The 22673-nt window shown below is 40.3% G+C and overlaps 1 long non-coding RNA gene across 1 annotated transcript; it reads right to left on the reverse strand.

The window, feature by feature from the left end:
* LOC122459003 lies at positions 1-5932 on the reverse strand. The gene is made up of 3 exons (XR_006279409.1): positions 5801-5932; positions 2868-2918; positions 1-1851 (listed from the first exon to the last, which is right to left on the reverse strand). It is a non-coding gene; the product is annotated as an uncharacterized LOC122459003 (long non-coding RNA).
* Between the last annotated feature and the right edge of the window lie 16741 nt (positions 5933-22673).

Here is a 22673-nt window from a genome sequence, read left to right on the forward strand (position 1 = left end):
CAAAACAAGGTATTATTTATTCACACAAAGATACATATCAAGCAGAGCAAAGGGATAAAACAGCTAAAGGCCTATACTCAAAAGGTGTTATCTACAACATAATCTTTCCTTGAAACCTTTTGTACATTCCCCTCAGCCCACCTATCTTCAACTCTGGGTTGTGATAGACAGTCTGCTTGCTGCAGTTTGTCTGTCTCTCTTCAGCTATCTGGGCAACTGCTAGCAACCCACTCAACCCCTCTTCTTCCCTAAGACAAAATCTGTAGGGTTATCCCTTTTCCTCCTAGGTTTTGGTCTGGGAAGAGTAAACCTTACCAGCCTAGCTAGAGCCAGAAAGTGGGTATTCCTGAATTAATAGCTTCCCATCATTCTCCAGTATTTCATAGACTAAGAAACAGCTCTAAGAGATATTAACTGTTCCTGTTAATCTCAGTGTGTTATCTGAGGCCTAATGATGATAGTGTGCTGTGATAGATACTGAGCACTGTGACAGGTGCTTGGTGTCAATGGTCGCTAGGGTGGGAGGTCTTACAGTGCTCATGTTTTGACATTTTAGGTGGCTTGAAATCTGTGCACCTACTGACAAGGGGGATGAAGAGTGGAGTTATATCCTTGCCCAGTGCTAAAAGCCTTAGAGTGTGGGGGTGGGGGAGGAGAACCTCAAGATGTCTCTCATGCTTCCCCAGTTGCCAAAATCCCCCAGATCTCTCATTCCATTGTAGAAGTAGTTTCCAATAGAAAGAAATCTGGTACATTGAAATTTGGGAGCTGCACAAAATAAAGTGAATTTAATACCAATGCAAAACACAGGAATACTGTACTTATTATTTAGCTTCACATTTAATTCACTAGAAACACTTTTTCAAAGTTTATTTGAAAGCACTGCCTAAATTCAACACCAATATGACATGGAAGCTGGGGGCCTCCCTGCAAGAGGTAGCTTCACCTTGTCATGTAGAATACACATGGTCTTGTGTCAGCTTGCTACATACAGGTTAACCCTTACCACTATCTGTACAGTACATAATAAAACCCAAACTTATCACTGATGTCTAGACTAGGTTCCAGCTGATCATTATAATTAATAATATCACCACCACTCTTCACACACTATAACCATCTGTGTAAAATTCTCCACTAGCTTTAATTTACCTGCTTACAAAGATCATTTTGTGAACAATATTACTGTGGTGGGGCACCCTTATCCTGGAAGTGCCCCTTTGTGCCTGGGTGCAATGTCACTGGTATCTTTGGCTTCAGTTTCTCCTGCTGGCTGTTAGCCGGAGGTCTGGAGCCAGCAGCAAAGTCACACAGTTCAAACCCCTTCCCAGGTATCATGAACAAGTCCATATAAATCTGAATAACTCTTCTTTCCTCTTGGACTACTGAACTCTTCTCTTTCAACTTGCAAAACCCTATTTCAGGGCTTCCTCGATAGGAGCCTACCTTGCCTTATAGTGCACTTCCCCCTTTATGTACCTGGGCTTTTCCTCTGACAGAGAGACCTGACTCCTCTGCAGTCTCCCCCTCAACTGGACCTCTTCAGTCTACTTATTATGACTTGCTCTGCCCCCTCTGGCTGGGAGCCAATTAGCTACTCACCTCCCTAAGTGCAGAGCATGGCTCATTGGGGACATTCACGAGCCTTGCAGGTGATAAGGGTAAGGTCTCACCACAGTTAAAGAAAATAAATTGAACAAGCCCTGAAACTCCCTTGAAGTTAAGTACTAGGAAGCATAAATAGCTTCTGTATAGCACTGGAAATTGCAATGGCATATCCACAGGATATGGGTTTCAAAGCTGCTGCCTCCTTCTCCACTTCTGCTCTCTACAGAAATGAACAAGCAGCATCTGTTCAACAGATGGGAATATGACAACATTATTTTGACTAAAGAGGCTAATCAGAATGGCAGCAATCCATTTCACATACATTAGCTAATTACAATTCTGTCGCTCCTCACTCACTGCTATCTGAGCCCTGAGGTGACCTTATCAAAAGGCAGCTCATTCAAAGGTAGGTTGGCACTTCCTACCATCTGAAGCACTGTTAAATGATTAAAAAGAAAAATAATTACATTTACAAAACTGAAGGGATTAATATAATCCCAACTGAAGCAGCAAAAAAAATCGTCCCTGACCCCTACTCTTCTCCACTGTTTGGCTCAATTTGTGCCCTATGACACATGTGAGGGGCTCAGATTTAAGTTAACAAGAGCCATGCATTAGTATGCAGGGATTGAGACAGCTACCACTGGAGCCCGTCACAGTTTTGCCGCTGACTTAATGGGGACAGGATTGGGCCCCCAAAAGAAGAATTTTAGCTCTTTCCATTTGTGAACTAGGATGATGAATAGAAATACAAAAAAGACATCAGGCCAGCACTGAACAATGAAACACTATTTTCTTACTGTGTTGTTCATGTTTGCTTTTGAACATGCACAGAATGACACTTTTGTTCAGCTCAGCATGACAAAATGGGAAGAATACTTTAACCCCATTAGCAATTCCAACACTTGTTTAAAAAGTGACAGAGGACCCCACCAGCTTGGCACTAATGCTTTGCACTGCCATGCTAGAGTCTTTTTTCCAGAATAATCTTGGGTCCCCTTCTTTTGGCGTTTGCATCTAACATATTGAGAGAGTCTTGGGAGGCTGGAAGCTAGCCACAAAACTTTACTGTATGAGCACCCCTGCCCCTTCCAATTAATGAAGAAGAGAGCTGAGCATATCAGTCATATGCAACAGTTTATTCCATTAATTTAGCTCTTATGCCTGTTCAAATGATCCACATACAGACTGATTTGTTCATTTTTCAAAATTTGATGAAGGGTTTATACAAACATGTTTCAGCCTCCCAAACAACTCACCGCAACTTGGAGTATTTGCGATCAGTAACTCTGTGTCCTGTGATTGGTCACCTAAATCACATATCATTCAATCTGTGAGTAGAAATAATTCTCAAACACCCCAAATTTTCGAGATGGCTACACATATACACGAGTATTCATGAGATTTCTGGCAAATACATTTGCCAGCAGAAATTCACTGGTGTGAATGTTTGTGAAAGGGAGAAAAGGAGTTGGAGATACCAAAGCCCACTGGCATTCTGGTTTGAATAAATACTAGTGAATGCGTTTTTAAAGTGTTCTCCCAGTTATGATAAAGCACCACAGAGCACAGCCCTACTCCCTGAAATACAGGGTAGATGGAGGGTGATTAAGGTAATCCTGGAATGCAGGGAAAACAAAGACTGAAGTAACTCCTAGGCCAACCTTGACACCCAGAGGGACTATCTGGCGTTAGGCATGGCAAGACAGTCTTCTCACTTGCTCAAGGTCAACCCTTCTGCTAACAATAATGTTGTGAGCCCTTATAGTGATGGCTGGTGGTGGCCTAGGGTGACCAGATGTCCCAATTTTAGAGGAACAGTCCCGATATTTGGGGCTATGTCTTATATAGGTGTCTATTACTCCCCACGCTCGTCCCGATTTTTCACTTACTGTCTGGTTACTCTATGGCCTCAGAGCAGGTCTAATTATTGTATTATGGTACAGTCAATAACAGCCAACAGCACATAACATTTTCCCGGTCTGTCAAACTACACATAATGAAGAATTAAGAAATGCCCCCCAAAATGATTAATCATTCAGAATGTTTTGTAACTTTATGGAAAAACTCTTAGACTTTCCCCTTTGAGACTCCTGTAGAAATCCAGCCTTAATTCAAATTATGAATGCCATCTTGAACTATCATGAATATTAATCTGTGTTTCCAAGCTCTTGCTTATGAGTCCATGCAAATGAGCATAGATGGCATCTGCAGAGAAGTAGTACCCAGAAAATACCAGGTAGTATAACACTCACATATCATGTCTAGAGATAGCAGTTGTTTGACTGGAATGCACACTGAGGCTGCATTGTACAGTGCTTAAGCCTTTGCTAAGACACACATTTACTCTAATGATCATAATTAACAATGGGTCAAACAAAAAAATTATAAAAAGTGTGGGGTGTTGCCACAATGCAGTATGTACAAGAAAGAGCAAAATAACACCAATCAGTGAAAGCAGAGGAGGGATTATTTTCCCTGCCACATACTTTAGCTTGAGTGAGTAATGATGACTTTCTTCCAATAAACTGAAGAAAGGACTCCCCTAGCCTACAGTACAGCTTGCCATTGGCATTACTTGAGACAGAGGAAAACGTTGACATAAGGGCAGTTATTCCAGTTAGCAAAGACATCTGCTAGATACCTCTTGGATAAATTATTCATGAGAAAAAAAATCAAAAATATTTAGAGAATAAAGAACCAAGTAGGTATTTCAGGGAACATGTAAACCCAATCAACGTGAAAAAAATTTGACCTGTCCAAAGACTTTCTTTAAACATTAGCCTATTTCAATATTTTGACAAATAGACTCAAAACTTGACATGTTTTAGTTTTTAATCTTACCTTCTCTGCCTCCCCCAGGGTGACCAGATGTTCAGATTTTATAGGGACAGACCCAATAGTTGGGCCTTTTTCTTATACAGGCACCTATTATCCCTCACCCAATCCCGATTTTTCACATTTGCTACCTGGTCACCTTACCCCCACCACACACACTGTCTCTGCCTCCCCCCTCCCACTTTTTAATTGTTCTCACTGAAAAGCAGGACAGGAAGGTAGAAAAATCACTTTTGTAAGTGAAAAATTTCATAAGCCATTTGTGGAAATTTACCCCACCACAAAATATACTTACCATTTTTCAAACAACTTTATAAATTATACCCAAGTAATTAAATGCTTATTGCCCCATATATAAATGAATTGATTAGAACTATTCTTTCCCCTTTTTGTTCTGTTCAGTTAAAGTTTGCCCATCATTTTGCATACAAGCTTAGACTGCCACTGCATCAGATCTTATGTGCTAGGCTCAGTCTTTGGATGAATGACCTAGGAGGATACATGGCTGCTGCAGGAAATGGCATTGGTTAGTAGCTGGTACTCTTCCTTTTGAGCTAGAGATGAGCCCAAATCAAAACTCTGAACCTGAGCAGAATATTTGACTTTGTTCTCCCTGTGCCTTCTCGCCACACACCAAGGCACACAGGGCAGAATTTTTTTGTCCTAAGTGAGCATTATCCTCAGCCTCTCAAAGAGGATCAATATTTAAATTTGATCATTAGTAATTGAAAGGTTTTACCCAAAGGGTAAAAATTTAATGATGTGGTTAAAGAAAAAAAGCATAAATATTAAATATTCATGTCTAATAATGAATGTTTAACATTTGACTGTTCAGATGTAAACATCACTTAAGAGTCTAGTCTTCCCTTGACGAGTATGTGTAATTGTCATTAGTGTTAATTTGAGTTTAATACACATGTAGAAGGGGAGAAAGATCCTGAAGTTGTCAGATCTTCTAAGGTGTGTTTCACAGGGTGCTCGACTCACTGCAGATGGCACTAATCCTGGTCACTGTGGGGATTAGCTTTAAGAGGTCAACACCCCTTCCCACAGTGGCACACCATCTCTTCATCTCGGTCTGCAGTCCCTCTTTCAGTTCATGAGCTGCTGCTGCTGCCGCCGCCGCCTCTTGGGGACTCAGCCTTCTGGCCCGGTCACTATACACATTTTCCCCTTCTAGGATACCAAAAGTCTTCCTTCAGCAATGCTGGGAAGTCTTCCCATTCACTGCCACATAGTGCCACTCCCTCAGTGGCTGGCAGGGCAACCAAGCCCACCTTCTATTTCAGGTTCCAGCTCAGGGACCCTTAGCCAGGAGTCAAGGTCTGTTCCCTCCTGCCCTTCCGTTCCTTACCCTCAGGCACTCTCCCATCTCTGGGGTCATTAGCATCACCACTCCCTCCTCCGCCAGAACAATTATCTCTGTAGCTCCAAACACTCCTCTCTTCTCCCAGGTAGTCACTGCAACCCATTTCTCAGTAACCCCTTCTGCTACCAATTTCCTGTCTTTATAAATCCAGCCCAACTTGTTTCTCCTCAGCTGGGCTCTCTCATTCAGTCAGGGAATTACTTAGCCACCTGATTCCCCTCAGCTGTGGCCTGCCAGATTCATTAGCTCCCTTCTCAATCCACATTCACCCCTTTCCAGGCACATCTGGGATAAAACAATCCATCACAATATGTGCTACAACTTTTCCAACACAGAGAGCATTAGGCAGTTATAACAATTATGAATTAATATATGTAATAATAGCCACACAAATAAACAAATACATTAATCAAAATACCACACATACCCATAAGCATTGTGGCTGTTTAATATTGTTCTGGTGTAAAAATTAACACCATTTTCTGAGAGTGATGAAGTGAACCAAGCATAAATTCTCTGTAAACCACTTGAATCAGAGTGATATAAACTAAAAGTAAAACACCAAAGTATATCTAACCAGTCTACACTGTTAAGACTGTGCCAGTCTTCATCCTGCTGCCTTGCATTTTTAATAAATTTCATGCTCTGTGCCAGAAAATAAAAGTTGTGAACACACACCTCTCATAAATCAGCATGACTATAACAAGACTTGCTATTTAATGTCACAAATGAGCTTAGCTATAAGAGACAATTATTATTGACAGTGAATGATCAGTTTTTAATCAAGAACATGGAAAACTTTGTTGAGTAGAGAAAAGCTACAATGAGATTATGATCGCAGCATTGCCATGACCTTATCAAGAGACTCTGAATGTGACTGGGGAAAATAAAGATTATAAAAAGAGGTGTTTAGCTTGCATCTAACAGGAAGAATTTTAGGGAAGTGCTGTGTCTATTGAATAAATGCAAGGTTTGAATATCATACAAAGGAAGAGAAGAAGGATGGTCTTATAGTTAAAGCACAGGACTCAGAGTCAGATATGCATTCTATTTCCAGTTCTGTAACAGAGATCAAATTCAGTCTCGCCAGAGGGGACACAGGCTGTATCATTATCAGATTTAGGGATCAGGAGTTAAGAGTTGTCAATGTCTATCATCCTGATGACAGCCCAATTGACAATCTGATGACAGCTAAAGAGAATATTGCAACAGCATTGGGAAATTGTTGCCAAACAACTATCTGGGGAGATTTTAATTAGGGCTCTCAATTGAATTAATGCATATGATTAATGCAAAAAACCCCGAACTAGATTTAAAAAAATAGTTGCAATTAATTGCCGTTTTAATCGCACAATAATAGAATACCAAGTTACATTTATTATAAATATTTTGGATGTTTTTCTACATTTTCAAATATATTGATTTCTGTTACAACACAGAATACAAAGTTTGCAATGCTCACTTTATATTATTTTTGACAAGTATTTGCACTGTAAAAAAATAAACAAAAGAAATGGTGTTTTTCAATTCACCTCATACAAGTCCACTGAGCCCTACTTCTTGTTCAGCCGATTGCTAAGACAAACAAGTTTGTTCACATTTATGAGAGATATTGCTGCCCATTTCTTGTTCATAAAGTCACCTGAAAGTAAGAACAGGCATTCGTATGGCACTGTTATAGCTGGTGTTGCAAGATATTTACATGTCAGATATGAGGAAACATTCATATACCCCTTCATGCTTCAACTTGTAGATGCTGAAGTTTTACATTATCTTGTTTTTGAGTGCAGTTATGTAACAAAAAAAATCTAAATTTCAAATAGATTCCACTATAGTACTATCAACAATACAATTTATAATGAGGCTCAAAGAATCAGAAAGTGAGGCAACAAAATTAACTATTCAATGGATTCCATAACACGCTGGCATATACAGGAGTGAGGAAGGTTATGACCTAGCCAAAATTGGAAGATTGAAAACTCAGGTTGGAGAGACAATGGTTGAGGATAGCAACACCCTATCAAGGAAAATATTGGCTGAAATAAATGGTCAAAAGATGAAAGATCATCTGATTGATATCAAAGCACCTCAGAAAATAACATCACTATCGTGAGATTGCACACAGGGCATACTGCAGGAATGAAAATCAATAGAGACAGAACTAATCAATTAATTTTGCAAGATGTGTCAGGAGCAGGCTTTAACATCTGATTACATTTTGGATTGTAATAGTGTAAGGAAAGGGAAACTTTCAGATTGGACACCTTGGATCAAGCCCTTACAAAGGACCCTGTACGAATTGCTGAATTCATTCCCAAACTTCCTGGCCTGATGTGATTACCGTGAGACAAGACAACAAGAGTTAGCAGTGAAATAGGCCTCAGACACCAAACCAGTTTCCCATTCCAGTGCCCTCTCCAGGGACCTACTAAACATACAGTTGGCAGGATGGTGACCTTGGGAGCCCCTCAATACCCTGTGGCAGAGGATACACCATTCTGTAACTCACATCAGGCCTGACACATTCATTGCCCCAACACACCATTGTCATCCTGTCATGCTGGTTCCAAAAATCATAGTGCGGTGTATGTATTGGGTATATACACAATGTTATAAAGGTGTGCTGGAAATATGTTCTTTAAATGTGTTTGCAAGCAGTGCACATGCTCAGTCTGTCCGAGACAAAGGAATGTGTATTTACCTGATTGGCTCGAACACAGGCAGAGGACAATGCAACTACATTCACATATAAGGGAGACAAAGCCATCAAGCTAACAAGTAGGGCAAAGACCTCTTAACGATCACTACTGGGGACAGAATCTGCACCCCAGGAAGCCATCCTGACTCTTGAGACAGAGACCATGACCTTTGGGGAATATAAAGACAAGCAGAAAGCCAGTGCCCTCTAAGCCTATGATAGTTGGGTCCTCTTGGTCTGGAAAGCAAGAGTAGCTGGAAACTGACTATAGGTGAGAAACCTGCTTAGAAAATGTAACTTTCTGAAATTAAGTTTTAGTCACTAGAAAGTATGTTTAGTTTTGTTTTACTTGTAACCATATTTATTTCTTTTATTCTTACTTATCAGCACTTAAATCTCTGTTCTTTCTTAATAAACTTACTCTTATTTTATTAGAAAACCATCTGTGGATTAAAGTGAAGTGTGGGTCTTCAGCTAAATCAACAGGCTGATGAGCGCCCTGTCTCTTTGAAGGCAACAAATGTAAATATCTTCTGTGACTGTCCAGTGCATAGCTGTGGGAACTACAGGGGCAGGGGGTGCTGCAGCACTCTCAGATTTTATGTGGGGCTCTGCTCCCGGCCCCGCGCCCGAGGGTCTGCTCCAGGCCCTGCACCCAGGGTACTGGTTGCCAGTCCGCACCTGGGGCTCTGCTCCTGGCCTCACATGCGGGGTCCCAGCTGCTGGCCCAGCATCCCAGCTGCTGGCACCATGCCCAGGATCCACGCCTGACCCCAGCTGTGGCCCCAGCCTCGGCCCTCTTACCTCGGTCCATGTCCCCTCCTCCAAGAGCCACAGCCCTGCTCCCAGCCCCAGCTCTAAGGGACAGCAGGGCGTGCAGCACCCCCACTATAAAAAGTGTTCCAGTGCCACTGGTCCAATGAGAGGGCCTGGACACTCCAGAGAGAGCTCTCTGGAGAACTCAGGAATTAGGGTTCAATGATTATTACCTGCAAGGCAAAGTTTGGACTGACAGAGTCCTGATGAGGCAAGACAGACAGGTTGGTATGAGACACAGCTTAGCAGCAGCAAAGCTCTCACTTGCTGAGGCTGAAAGGGCTCAAACTTCTGGGTTCTCCAAGCAGGATGCCATAAGGATACTACATAGGCTATAGGCATTTGTATATCCAACTTCACAAACTTTGGAGCAGAGCCAGACTTCATTAGAGTCTATATGTACAAACATGGGGAACAAATATTTAACAATGGCCTCTTCAATCTAGCAGAGAAAGGTATAGCACTGGCTGGAAGTTGAAGCTAGAGAAATTCAGACTGGAAATAAGGCATAATATTTAACTGTAAGAGTAATTCACCCATTGGAACAATTTACCAAAGGTCGTGGTGGATTCTCTATCACTGAGAATTTTAAAATCAAGATTGGATGGATTTTTTTCTAAAAGATCTGCTCTAGGAATTATTATGGGGAGGTTTTGTGGCCTGTGTAATACAAGAGCTCAGATTAGATGATCACAAAGGTTCCTTCTGGCCTTTCTATGTATCTGTGACCCAAATAAATAAAAAACTGACTTGATATCACTCTTTGCCATCAAAGCCCTGTCCCCAGGTGTCAAAACCATGGACACTGGCCTGGTCAGATTAATTCTGTTACCAAACATTTATGAGACTATGAGATCATTAACAGAGAGGAACTATGAGGAAGAACAGATGACAAATTGAATGGACTTTTTTGGGGAATTAGGCGGAGGTAGAGCTTAAAATCTAAGGGCTCAATACTCTGTTTTGCAGGAACCTTGTCTTCTTAAGGTATATAAAGAACCATGCACAATGATGTTACTTCACTAATTTCAGCTGAGATACTCCACCTTTACATCAGCAGAAGTCAGAGGAGAATCAGGGCCAGTACATTTATAAATGAGATTCATATAATCGTATGCCTCTTTTTTGGAATCAGAATAGATTGTGTTTCTTAAGCCATCATCAGAAATGCCACAGCTATCCCTCTCTTTTCCTTATTGCATCCTGCAGAGCCTCAGCCTACCTCATCTTTGGCATGATGATATTTACTGCTAGGTTGTGATCTAAAAATGAAGAGACAGCACAAAGCTCCCTTAGGCAATAAGTACAGGGGTATATAAGTATTGTTTTATATTAAGGGTCTGATCCTGCAACCCTTACTTACATGAGTAATATCACTGAAGTTATTTATGTGAGTAATAATTACTTAAAGGTGGGCCTATGTGATTTAAAATGCAGACCATTTATACTGAAATACTGTAATAAGTATTGCTATTCTGTGAGCACATTTGGGTTTGCCTCTTTTGCTCTAAATAAACAAAAAAGTGATTCATCACTGATTGTTGCCTCATTAAAGCCTTCACCAGCTAATTATTATTATTTTATCAGTTATTGATTACCCACATTTTACTCTGCATTGTAATGAAGATGCAGGCATTATGGTACTAAACATCTAGCATTCTGGTATCTCAGCATGAAATAGTATTCCTAGGGCCCTGTCTCTTCAAGATTATAACAGTTGCAGCCTATTTCCTTCCTGGAATTGCCTGCTCTGGACCAAGAGAGTTTTGAAAGGAATTTAGTTGGCATTCATGAAATATTTCTCTGTTTTGATAATGCTAGGGAAATTTGGGAATTTTAAGGGTATTAATCTTTTCAACATCATTCTTCCTAAGTGCAACTATTTCTATAGGTAAAGAGAAAGACAGAGGGTATATAGTTGGGCAAATAAAATCATTGAATATAAGCAAGGTATTGTTTACTATCTCATTAGAGTGGAAAAATTGGTAGAGTAGGTAGCACAGTTAGGAGAGAGAGAACAAATGTACACTGTAACACAATCTGTCAATAAGACAAAGAGAAAAAGGTAGCCACATTGCAAAACATTGAGCAGTTTCAATGATCAAGTATTTTTTCCTCAATCAAGTTAGTTGGGCATGATGTATTATTAACATTTTTCCTTTTGACACTTATTTGAAAAAATACATTGGACCTCATTCATATTTCATAGACTCATAGGACTGGAAGGGATCTCAAGAGGTCATCTAGACCAGTCTCATGCACTCATGGCCATATTATCTAATATTATCTAGACCAGTGGTGGGCAACCTGCGGCCCACGGGCCACATGCGGCCCATCAAGATAAGCTGATTGTGGGCCACAAGACATTTTGCGGATGTTGACCATCCACAGGCACGGACTCCCACATCTGCGAGTGGCCGCGGTTCACCATTCCCGGCCATTGGATGCTGCGGGAAGCAGCGGCCAGCATGTCCCTGTGGCCCACTGCTTCCCACAACTCCTGTTGGCCAGGAATGGCTAACCACAGCCACTGGGAGCTGCGGAAGGCCATGCCTGTGTATGGTCAATGTCTGCAAAATGTCTTGCGGCCTGCCATCAGCTTACCCAGATGGGCCTTATGCGGCCCACAGACCGCAGGTTGCCCACCACTGATCTACACCATCCCTGACAGGTGTTTGTCTAACCTGCTCTTAAAAATCTCCAATGTTATAAAAACATTTTAAAATGCTCAAAATTTAAATGAAACATTTTGTTTTGGGTTGAATAAAATGATTTGTTCGACCTAAACCTGATTTCCTCCAACTTTTTGATTTGCCAAAAAATTTGAAAGATTATGTTTGTGGTTTGTCTCAAAACAATTTTTTAAAATTATTTTGGAAAGGCTAGAAAACTGAAAAATCTGTTATTTGCCCAGCTCTAGTTTTGGGATACTTTGCTTAGTGATGATTGTGGAGTTGAGTCTTTTTAGATTTAGTTAACATCACAACTCATTTTTGTATTTTTTAATAATTCATGTGCATGGTCCCGGAGCCATTGTATAGGGAATGATTTAAAAAAAAATCTCTAAATAAAAATTTAACAAATACCATAAATAAATATAAAAGTGGCAAAGATGACCCTGGAAGTCATCTCAAGAAAGTGCATAGAGACATCACATCAAAACTGCTACTCTCTACTGAAGTAAAAATAAGAAATACAAGCAACAATCTAAACAACAGAGTGAGAAATAGTTTTTGGATCAACTACTATGCATCACCATTGAAAAATGTAAATGTTTTAACCTCTTTAATGCTGTCACATGTCTCAGGAACATTCAAAACAGACCTATAGATTCATAGATTCATAGATACTAAGGTCAGAAGGGACCACTCTGATCATCTAGTCCGACCTCCTGCACAGCGCAGGCCACAGAATGTCACCCACCACTCCTATGAAAAACCTCACCCATGTCTGAGCTATTGAAGTCCTCAAATCATGGTTCAAAACTTCAAGGAGCAGAGAAGCCTCCCTCCAGTCAACCATGCCCCATGCTACAGAGGAAGGCGAAAAACCTCCAGGGCCTCTCCAATCTGCCCTGGAGGAAAATTCCTTCCCGACCCCAAATATGGCAATCAGCTAAACCCTGAGCATATGGGCAAGATTCACCAGCCAGATACCCAGGAAAGAATTTTCTATAGTAACTCAGATCCCATCCATCTAATATCCCATCTCAGGGGATTTGGCCTATTTACCCTGAATATTTAAAGATCAGTTACTTACCAAAAATCCCATTATCCCATCATACCATCTCCTCCATAAACTTATCGAGTAGAATCTTAAAACCAGATAGATCTTTTGCCCCCACTGCTTCCCTTGGAAGGTTATTCCAAAACTTCACTCCTCTGATGGTTAAAAACCTTCGTCTGATTTCAAGTCTAAACTTCCTGGTGGCCAGTTTATACCCATTGGTTCTTGTGTCCACATTGGTGCTGAGCTTAAATAATTCCTTTCCCTCTCCTATATTTATCCCTCTGATATATTTATAGAGAGCAATCATATCTCCCCTCAACCTTCTTTTAGTTAGGCTAAACAAGCCAAGCTCCTTAAGTCTCCTTTCATAAGACAAGTTTTCCATTCCTCGGATCATCCTAGTAGCCCTTCTCTGTACCTGCTCCAGTTTGAATTCATCCTTTTTAAACATGGGAGACCAGAACTGCACACAGTATTCTAGGTGAGGTCTCACCAGTGCCTTGTATAATGGTACTAAAACCTCCTTATCCCTACTGGAAATGCCTCTCCTGATGCATCCCAAAACCGCATTAGCTTTTTTCACAGCCATATCACATTGGCAGCTCATAGTCATCCTATGATCAACCAATACTCCAAGGTCCTTCTCCTCTTCCGTTACTTCTAATTGATGCGTCCCCAGCTTATAACTAAAATTCTTGTTATTAATCCCTATATGCATAACCTTACACTTCTCACTATTAAATTTCATCCTATTACTATTACTCCAGTTTACAAGGTCATCCAGATCCTCCTGTATAATATCCCGATCCTTCTCCGAATTGGCAATACCTCCCAGCTTTGTATCATCTGCAAACTTTATTAGCACACTCCCACTTTTTGTGCCAAGGTCAGTAACAAAAAGATTAAATAAGATTGGTCCCAAAACCGATCCCTGAGGAACTCCACTGGTAACCTCCCTCCAACCTGACAGTTCGCCTTTCAGTAGGACCCGTTGCAGTCTCCCCTTTAACCAATTCCTTATCCACCTTCTGATGTTCATATTGATCCCCATCTTCTTCAATTTAACTAATAATTCCCCATGTGGCACGGTATCAAATGCCTTACTGAAATCTAGGTAAATTAGATCCACTGCATTTCCTTTATCTAAAAAATCTGTTACTTTTTCAAAAAAGGAGATTAGGTTGGTTTGGCACGATCTACCTTTTGTAAAACCATGTTGTATTTTGTCCCATTTACCATTGACTTCAATGTCCTTAACTAATTTCTCCTTCAAAATTTTTTCCAGGACCTTGCATACTACAGATGTCAAACTAACTGGCCTGTAGTTACCTGGATCACTTTTTTTTCCTTTCTTAAAAATAGGAACTATATTAGCAATTCTCCAATCATTCGGTACTATTCCTGAGTTTACAGATTCATTAAAAATTCTTGCTAATGGGCTTGCAATTTCAGGTGCCAATTCCTTTAATATTCTTGGATGAAGATTATCTGGGCCCCCCGATTTAGTCCCATTAAGCTGTTTCAGTTTCGCTTCTACCTCTGATATGGTAATATCTACCTCTATATCCTCCTTCCCGTTTGTCATGCTACCATTATCCCCAAGATCCTCTTTAGCCTTATTAAAGACTGAGGCAAAGTATTTGTTTAGATATTGGGCCATGCCTAGATTATCTTTAACCTCCGCTCCATCCTCAGTGTTAAGCGGCCCCACTTCTTCCTTCTTAGTTTTCTTCTTATTTATATGGCTATAGAACCTTTTACTATTGGTTTTAATTCCCTTTGCAAGGTCCAACTCTACTCGACTTTTAGCCTCTCTGACTTTATCCCTACATCTTCTGACCTCAATTAGGTAGGTTTCCTTGCTGATCCCTCCCATCTTCCACTCCCTGTATGCTTTCTGCTTCTTCATAATCACCTCTCTAAGATGCTTGCTCATCCAGCTTGGTCTACAACTCCTTCCTATGAATTTTTTCCCCTTTCTTGGGATACAGGCTTCCGATAGCTTCTGCAGTTTTGATTTAAAGTAATCCCAGGCCTCAACTGCCTTTAGATCCATAAGTTCTTCAGTCCAATCCACTTCCCTAACTAATTGCCTTAATTTTTGAAAGTCAGCCCTTTTGAAATCAAAAACCCTAGTTGCAGATTTATTTTTGTTAATCCTTCCATTTAGTTTGAACTGAATTAGCTCATGATCACTTGAGCCAAGATTGTCCCCTACAACCATTTCTTCTATGAGGTCCTCGTTACTCACCAAAATTAAATCTAAAATGGCATCCCCTCTAGTCGGTTCAGCAACTACTTGTTGAAGGAATCCATCAGCTATCGCATCTAGGAAAATCTGAGCCCTATTATTATTACTAGCACTGGTCCTCCAGTCTATATCTGGGAAGTTAAAGTCTCCCATGATCACGCAGTTTCCATTAGTATTTAGTATTTAGTACCTGCCCTGCTGCTGAACCTAACAGTTATGCTTTTAAATTTCAGTTGTTTAGGCGGGATGCTAACTAGTACTGGGAGAAATTATTGCTGCCCAAACTTGGTTTTGGACATTTTTAAAATGGAACATTTCAGTTTTTCGATTCAAATTACTTTTGTTTCAAAATTTTCTTCAATTTTAAAAACAAAACACATCAAAAATTTTTGGTTTGGGGAGAATAAAACATTTTATTTGACTTTAAAAGTTCACTGAAAATTCAAAAAAAAATAATTAGATTCAGATTCACCCGAAACAATTTTTTCCCCAACTCTTCAGAACTGCCAGGGAACCAAAAAAGCAGTTATTCTCACAGCTCTAGTGCTAACAGCATAAGCAGCAGCCCAGCACAGCTAACCCAAAAGAGCTGCAGTTAGTGGATTAATATGTCACACCTACAGCCTGTGAAAGAATCTGAGCCACATTCTTGTTGGCGTATCCTACCAAAAAAAAAAAAAAAAAAAAGCAGGATGGCTAAAATACGAAGAACCTTACTGTATAATGTACTCTGCATCCTATTGTAATTGGGAATGATGTTAAATGGAATAATGGAAGGCATATTCGCAAACTAATTGTTTCTAATTTAAAAATCAAGAAGAATCTTCCTTACTTTTGAAACCTCTTCATCTCTCTGACAGAACTCATTCATCTGTCCTGTGCAATCCCATGGGCTTCTTGAAGCCGTTCTGCCTACTTAGCTCTGCAGCTGATGGTGTTATTGGTTACCGTTTCGGAGCTTTTCTTATTTATAAAAAAGTTGCACAGCTCATTTCCCAGATTCATTATACCTGGATTTTTTAACTTACCCAATAAAAAATGTTGTATAGAGGAGTATTAGACAGGAAGAAGAAAACAAGCAGGGGGGAGAAAAACAAAAGTAATTGTAAGAATATTTTTTATATAATATGTACTTGGACTTTTAGCTGTTAGTTGGAATCTGTAATACAAGGGATTTGTTCACAAAATGGTGCATGAGGATTTAGCCACACAGTGTAGTTTGATAGGTAGGGAAGGAACATGACGAAGCCTCTGTGCACTTGTTGTGTCTTGTTTCAAGGTATATTGTAAGCCCCCGTGGGCAGGAGTCACTATGTCAGTACAGTGCCTGGCACCGTTTGGCCCAATCCTGATTTGTGTGTTTTGGTGCTGCTACAAAAAATAATAGTAATCTGGTGAAGAAAATGTAATGAAAGACCCTGAAGATGCTCAAATGGGGGGATAAACAGTATATTTGTAAACCTACTGTGCAAGCTGCAAAAAGAACTAAATCAAAATAAAACAATCTGAAGTGATCTTTAAGAGCTTACTTTTCATGCATGACGACATGCCAAACCGCATAGATAAAGAAATAGGATTATTTCCAGAGGTGCCACTGATGCCCCTAAAAGCAACTGAAAATAAGGGATATGTGCTGCTCAGTTAAGTGTCTAAATTAGGGCTTCTTATTGTGCTCACAAACAGTCAGTGTCAATAAATTCAAGGAGATAATTTTCTCAGTCTGCCCCCTGATCAATGACCCCTTCCTCCTTAACAGATACATGTGTCCACCTAAGCTTGCTCTCCTTTACAGTATTTTAAAAATTGGTAACTGCTCCTTTGCCACCTTCATTCAACTAATGGCCTGTGTAACCAATGAATCAGAAACTTAGCTGTAGGTGAAAGAGTAATTACTCTGTGAAACTCAGAGTCACTTTATAAGGGGTTTGTACAAATATTTGCTTTGGGTTAGCTCTTTAAGGGCTTGGTTCTCATCCCGACCCCTGTCATCCTTAGCTCTGGGGATAAACCCAAATCTGAAAGCAAAACATTGTCAGAACTGAATTTTACGGAATCAACCTGGACTACCTAACTCTCCTGCAGCTGTGGGATACAGGGTATAATTTTTGCTGAATGTGGGTTTATCTTTGCCTCAGGGCTTGTCTGAATTTAAAAAGCTGGAATATTTAATTTGGAGTTTGTGGCGTGTTAGGAGCAACTAAGGGCAAATCTACATGACCGTGCTACATTGGTGAACTGCTCTGATGCAGCTGTACTGCTGTGGCGAGTCGGGTGAAGACCCGCTAACCCGTCGGCATAATCACTTCATCTTGGTGAGAAGTGAAACCTATGTCAGTGGGGGAGCGCTGGTGTGGACAGCATGAAACTTGCGTGGTTCAGGGGCAGGGGGGCTTTTCACACCCCTGAGCGACATAAATTAGATCATATTAAGCGGTAGAGTAGACCTGCCCTAAGTAACGAGACTCCAATGGGATTACTCTTCTGAGTAAAAGATTAGAAACGAGAGACGGATGTGACCTGATAGGTCATCCAGTCTATGTCTCTGTCAATGCAGGTAGGCACCTTATATTACATTTTCCTGCAGTTTTGTTGTATATAGAAAAGTAACATAAGAAAATATTTTGGAATTGTAGCCCATGCCCCACAATTTTTTCCTGACCTAGCCTTTCCATCCTTTCCACAGATCATCCAGGGCCTCATTAGCTCATGGCTCGACTCCTGCAATCTCGTCCTTCCTGGCCGTGACAAAAGTCAGCCTTGCCTTACATAAATCCATTCAAAACACTGTGGCAAAATTCAACATCCAGGTTTACTGCTTCCACCAGGTCACCTCCTCCTTCCTTCCCTCCAGTGGCTCCCCATTTTCCACTTCATCAGAATCTCTTTCTTCACTTTTAAGGTTTAGCCCCACCTTGCAGACTCTCTCTTCTATGTTAATGAGTCATCACCTCCCCACCACATCTCTACTTTGCGTATGCTTCCAAACTTGATTGTCCAGTAGCCAAATTTTACCACAGACACCTTCATGGTTTCTCCTATGGCACTCTTTATGCATAGGAAAGGCCTTTCATACAATTCCACAGGGCCACTTCATTATTCCCCTTTAAATCTCTCCTTAAAATTCACCTCGAATAGGACAAAACACTTAACAATGGCAAGTCAGTTGGTGTCCTGCGAGCATGGTTTATTACATTCACCATGAACACTCCACTGTTACCCGTGCTTCCTCCATCTGTTTGTTGTATCCATTGTACCTCTCATCTTATACTCACAATGTAAGTTCCTTGGGGAGGAAAGCTTTGATTGCTATGTGCATGTAGAGTGCCTAGCGGAATAGAAGGCTGATCAATGAGCAGAGCCCCTAGATGCTACTGCAAAACAAATAAAATAATAATAATATCAATGCCCAAAAAGCTTTTAGGGAGCTAATTAATTATTTTACATTTAAACTGCCTGCAAAAGTGAAAACCATTAAAGATACAGAGCTGATCTCTTAGATGAGGGTTGGTTATCCACTTGTTTTTCTTTGCGGTATTTTTGGACATAGCATCTCTCCCACAGTTCTCTCTAGTCTGAAGTTTGTTCCTGCAAGGGTTTCTTTTCCTTTTACTTGCTCATATTTGATTTATGGCTGTTGCTGTCAGACATTGTCTGCCATAGTTCAGTTCATAGTTCAAAGATCTTACAATCTAAGTGAAGTGCAGGTGGACTATTGCCATATTAGTCTACTATATAAAATAGACTTTGGAAGAAACCTCGCCATCTATTTTTATACCTCAACACTCTGCGGTTAGTCTCCCAATGAGGACACCCCACCAGATTTTTTTAGACAAATTTACTGCTAGAGATCAGTCCAATCCCCAAACCAAAACACTCTGAATTTTAGGAAACTTTGGGTTGGGATCTGGATCTGAACTTTATTGGCTGGGCCGCTCTCTACTTAACTGCCATATTCACTTTTTCCCTTTTAATATCTTTATGGAGGAAATATACTTGATGACCAATAGTCAATAACTAAACACTTAAGTCAGAAATACCCCAAAGTATAACACCTCTACAAGACTGGATAGTTTATGTAAAGAGACAAGAGGCCAGAACCTTCCCCGTGTGTGTCTGTGTGTTTGTAAAAAGAAAAGGAGTACTTGTGGCACCTTAGAGACTAACAAATTTATTAGAGCATAAGCTTTTGTGAGCTATAGCTCACTTTGTAGCTCACAAAAGCTTATGCTCTAATAAATTTGTTAGTCTCTAAGGTGCCACAAGTATTCCTTTTCTTTTTGCGAATACAGACTAACACGGCTGCTACTCTGAAACCTGTGTGTTTGTGTGTTTATATAAATAAAAGGATCTGGCTCGTCTCACTTTATCTGAGCTGATCAATATTTATATAAAATGATTGAGTGAATCAAGTTCTCTGGATCTCATACTCAGTCTTTGGAATCTATTGGTGGAATACAGTACTTTTTTGCCAAGTCCCAAACTCTCCTGGCAGCCTGTGGCTTCCCCTTTTAGCCATGTCCCAAAACGTTTAAGCTGCAGAGAGGTTTAACTAAGGATTGCTCTACTCTGGGCTTTGATAGTGCAGACTGTGGGATATGTGCAGAAGCCACGAAGTGTCTGGAAGTGACGAGTGACCGTACCTTTTATGCACTTGTGGGTTACTGACTGTATATTTGACAACTTGGCAAGCTGAAAGTGTGACAATATCTGGGGGGGACAGAAGGGCTTGCAGTCTGTCCTTCATCTGTGCTGCCCACTCTGCCCCATAAAATAGCTGCAGATCAGAATATCACCTCCCTGTGGACAGTACTAGGAACCATCAAATCTGAGTTTATGCAATACTTTGAACATATAGCTCAAAATATATCATTTTAATTGTGATGGCAGTGGCCTTTTTCATAATTTTAGGTTTTGTTCCTTTGATAAATGAGTGACTGAAAATGCATGCCATATGGAGAACATTTAAAAATTGCAAATCAGCAACCTTTCCAAAGGGTTAAAATTAGGGATGGAGAGGGGCTAAAGAACCTCATATTTTTGCAGTTTGAGGGTGGAAAAAGCAGCCTAATATCCAGAGATTATCCAGTATAGCCGAATGCTAGCTGAGTTACTATTTTTTCCTCTTCAAGCTTGCTGAATGTTTTGAAATGTCACAAACTGTTTGGGTTGAATTTGCTTGCTTTAGCTGATTGGTTTTTATAGAGCTCGGAACTGAGATTCAGCAGACTTGTGTTCGATTCCTGACTCTGCCACTGGCCTGCTGGGTGATTTAGGCAAGTCATGTCACTTCTCTGTGACTCAGTTTTCCCATCTGTAAAATGGGGATAATGATGCTGAAGCACTTGGAGATTCACTGATAAAAACTGCTTTATAAGAGCAAGTTTTTATTTATTATTATTATTTCTAACAATATGGTGAACTTTTTATACATATTTAGTAAGATCAAAATGGTACAGAAAGCATGGTGTCCCTTAGCTGTCAGGAACATTGTACCTGGTCTTTACCTAGGGCTGTAACCTTATCACAACAGAGAAGTTCAGCAAGGCTCACTTCTCCTCCCATGTTGCTTCCATGGAAACCCCATGTAAAGGCTCACCAGAGGACACAGAGTATCACAGCCAGGAAGGGGTGATCAGAGTTTGTATGTGAGGGTGAAAGCAAAGAGATTCCAAGTAGTCAGGAGTTGGCTTGTGGAGCCATTGTGGTGGGGGTGAACATAGGTAGGGATGGATCGTCAACAAAAGCTAGGGCCCTATGAAAACTCATTGCAAGTACTTGTTTTTCATGAAGCATGACTTATGATAACATAACGGGATCGTCTTCATTCTGTTCCATTTTAAACTCCTCCCACTTCAAAGACCTTTTTATATTATATTATATATTATATTATATTATATTATATTATATTATATTATATTATATTATATTCCAATTAGTTTGTTTCATGATGATGATTCTGAATTCACTGAAAGGGGGTGGGGAAATGTCTGATCATGCATCAGATGGCTACAGACAGAATTCAGCCTCCTTCTGTTGAAAAGTCAGTTCCATTTGCAGTATAAAAGTAGCTGTCTACATGTGTCATCTTCTTCTTCTTCTATTCTTGTGGGCCAGGTGTAATTACCAGGACCATTTCTGTGGCTCCCAGACCAGAGAAAATTCAATTACACGTAACTAACTAAATTTCAAGCTTGGTGAGCTTTGAACTGCCCATGTTCATGAAATAAATTTGTATAAACCTCATAGGACACAGCACACACTTGGAATGTGAAGTGAGAGAATTCAAAATTAAATCCATAAATTAGAAGTAATTTAACTTGAATTAACAAGGTCTGTTGCAAGTGATATAACTTCTAAATGAACATTGTTTGCTGCATTGCTTGGTTTAATTAGATGCCACCCTAAGGCACAGTATTTACTATCATAACTGTTGGATGGCAAGGCTGAAACAACAAATGGTGTGGAAGTGAGATTCACTTTAGGTACAAGATGCAATTTTTAATCCTTTTAGAATCTCATTCCAGAAAAGATTCCCTTTAGAATTTCCCTTATTCCCTTTTAACAGAATAGAACTCCTGATACCCTAAGCTCAAAGAGATGTTATTTTGAGTCCACTAATGCTCAAGGGAGATTACCATCATATTTGATTGTATCTTACTAATATAGTATCTAATTTTAAAAAATGATTACAAATGAGTGAAAATGCATGGGCAGTTTTAATTAGGGATTAGCAGCATTTCTATGCCAGTGGGGGAAAAAAACCCCAAACACAATATGCCAAAGGAAATGAAGCTTACCTGGCCTTTCCCCTTGCCTTACTTGTGAACTATAAATTAATAACCACTGACAACTTTATGAAATAGCATCATCTGGAATTACAGTTTGTGTCATCTTCATGACTACCATAATATTTGCTGGTATTCAAAGAAAAACGGGGAAAGTAACAGGTCATCTCCAGCAATTACTAGCTAAAAAGCAAGCACACAGAGTGGGGGAAAGCACAACTAACACACTCGTGCCAACTTTCATTTCATAATCTAAGGCCTCCTGAGTTTGGAATAGAGAATGAAATAATCAAGCCTTTTGCAAAGCAAAGTGCTTCCTGGTAATGTGCAGAGCAAGCAGAAAAGTTTTCCCACAGTGCACCATGATCCTAGGGCTAGAGTGACCATACGTTGGGGTGGGTGCATGCAAGGGACCTGGGATATGGTTACTTTGACTCAGGTATGTGCGCTGCAATGTGGATGCCAGAGTCCTAGGTTTGAGCACTTGTTAGAAAAGTGTTAACGAAGTTAAAATACAATGTAGAGTTAAAATACAATGTAGACGCTCAAGCCCACTAAACAGTTCCCCTCACAGTTCAA

The sequence above is a fragment of the Dermochelys coriacea genome, chromosome 2, assembly GCF_009764565.3.
Source record: "Dermochelys coriacea isolate rDerCor1 chromosome 2, rDerCor1.pri.v4, whole genome shotgun sequence".
In the NCBI taxonomy this organism is placed as follows: domain Eukaryota; kingdom Metazoa; phylum Chordata; order Testudines; family Dermochelyidae; genus Dermochelys; species Dermochelys coriacea.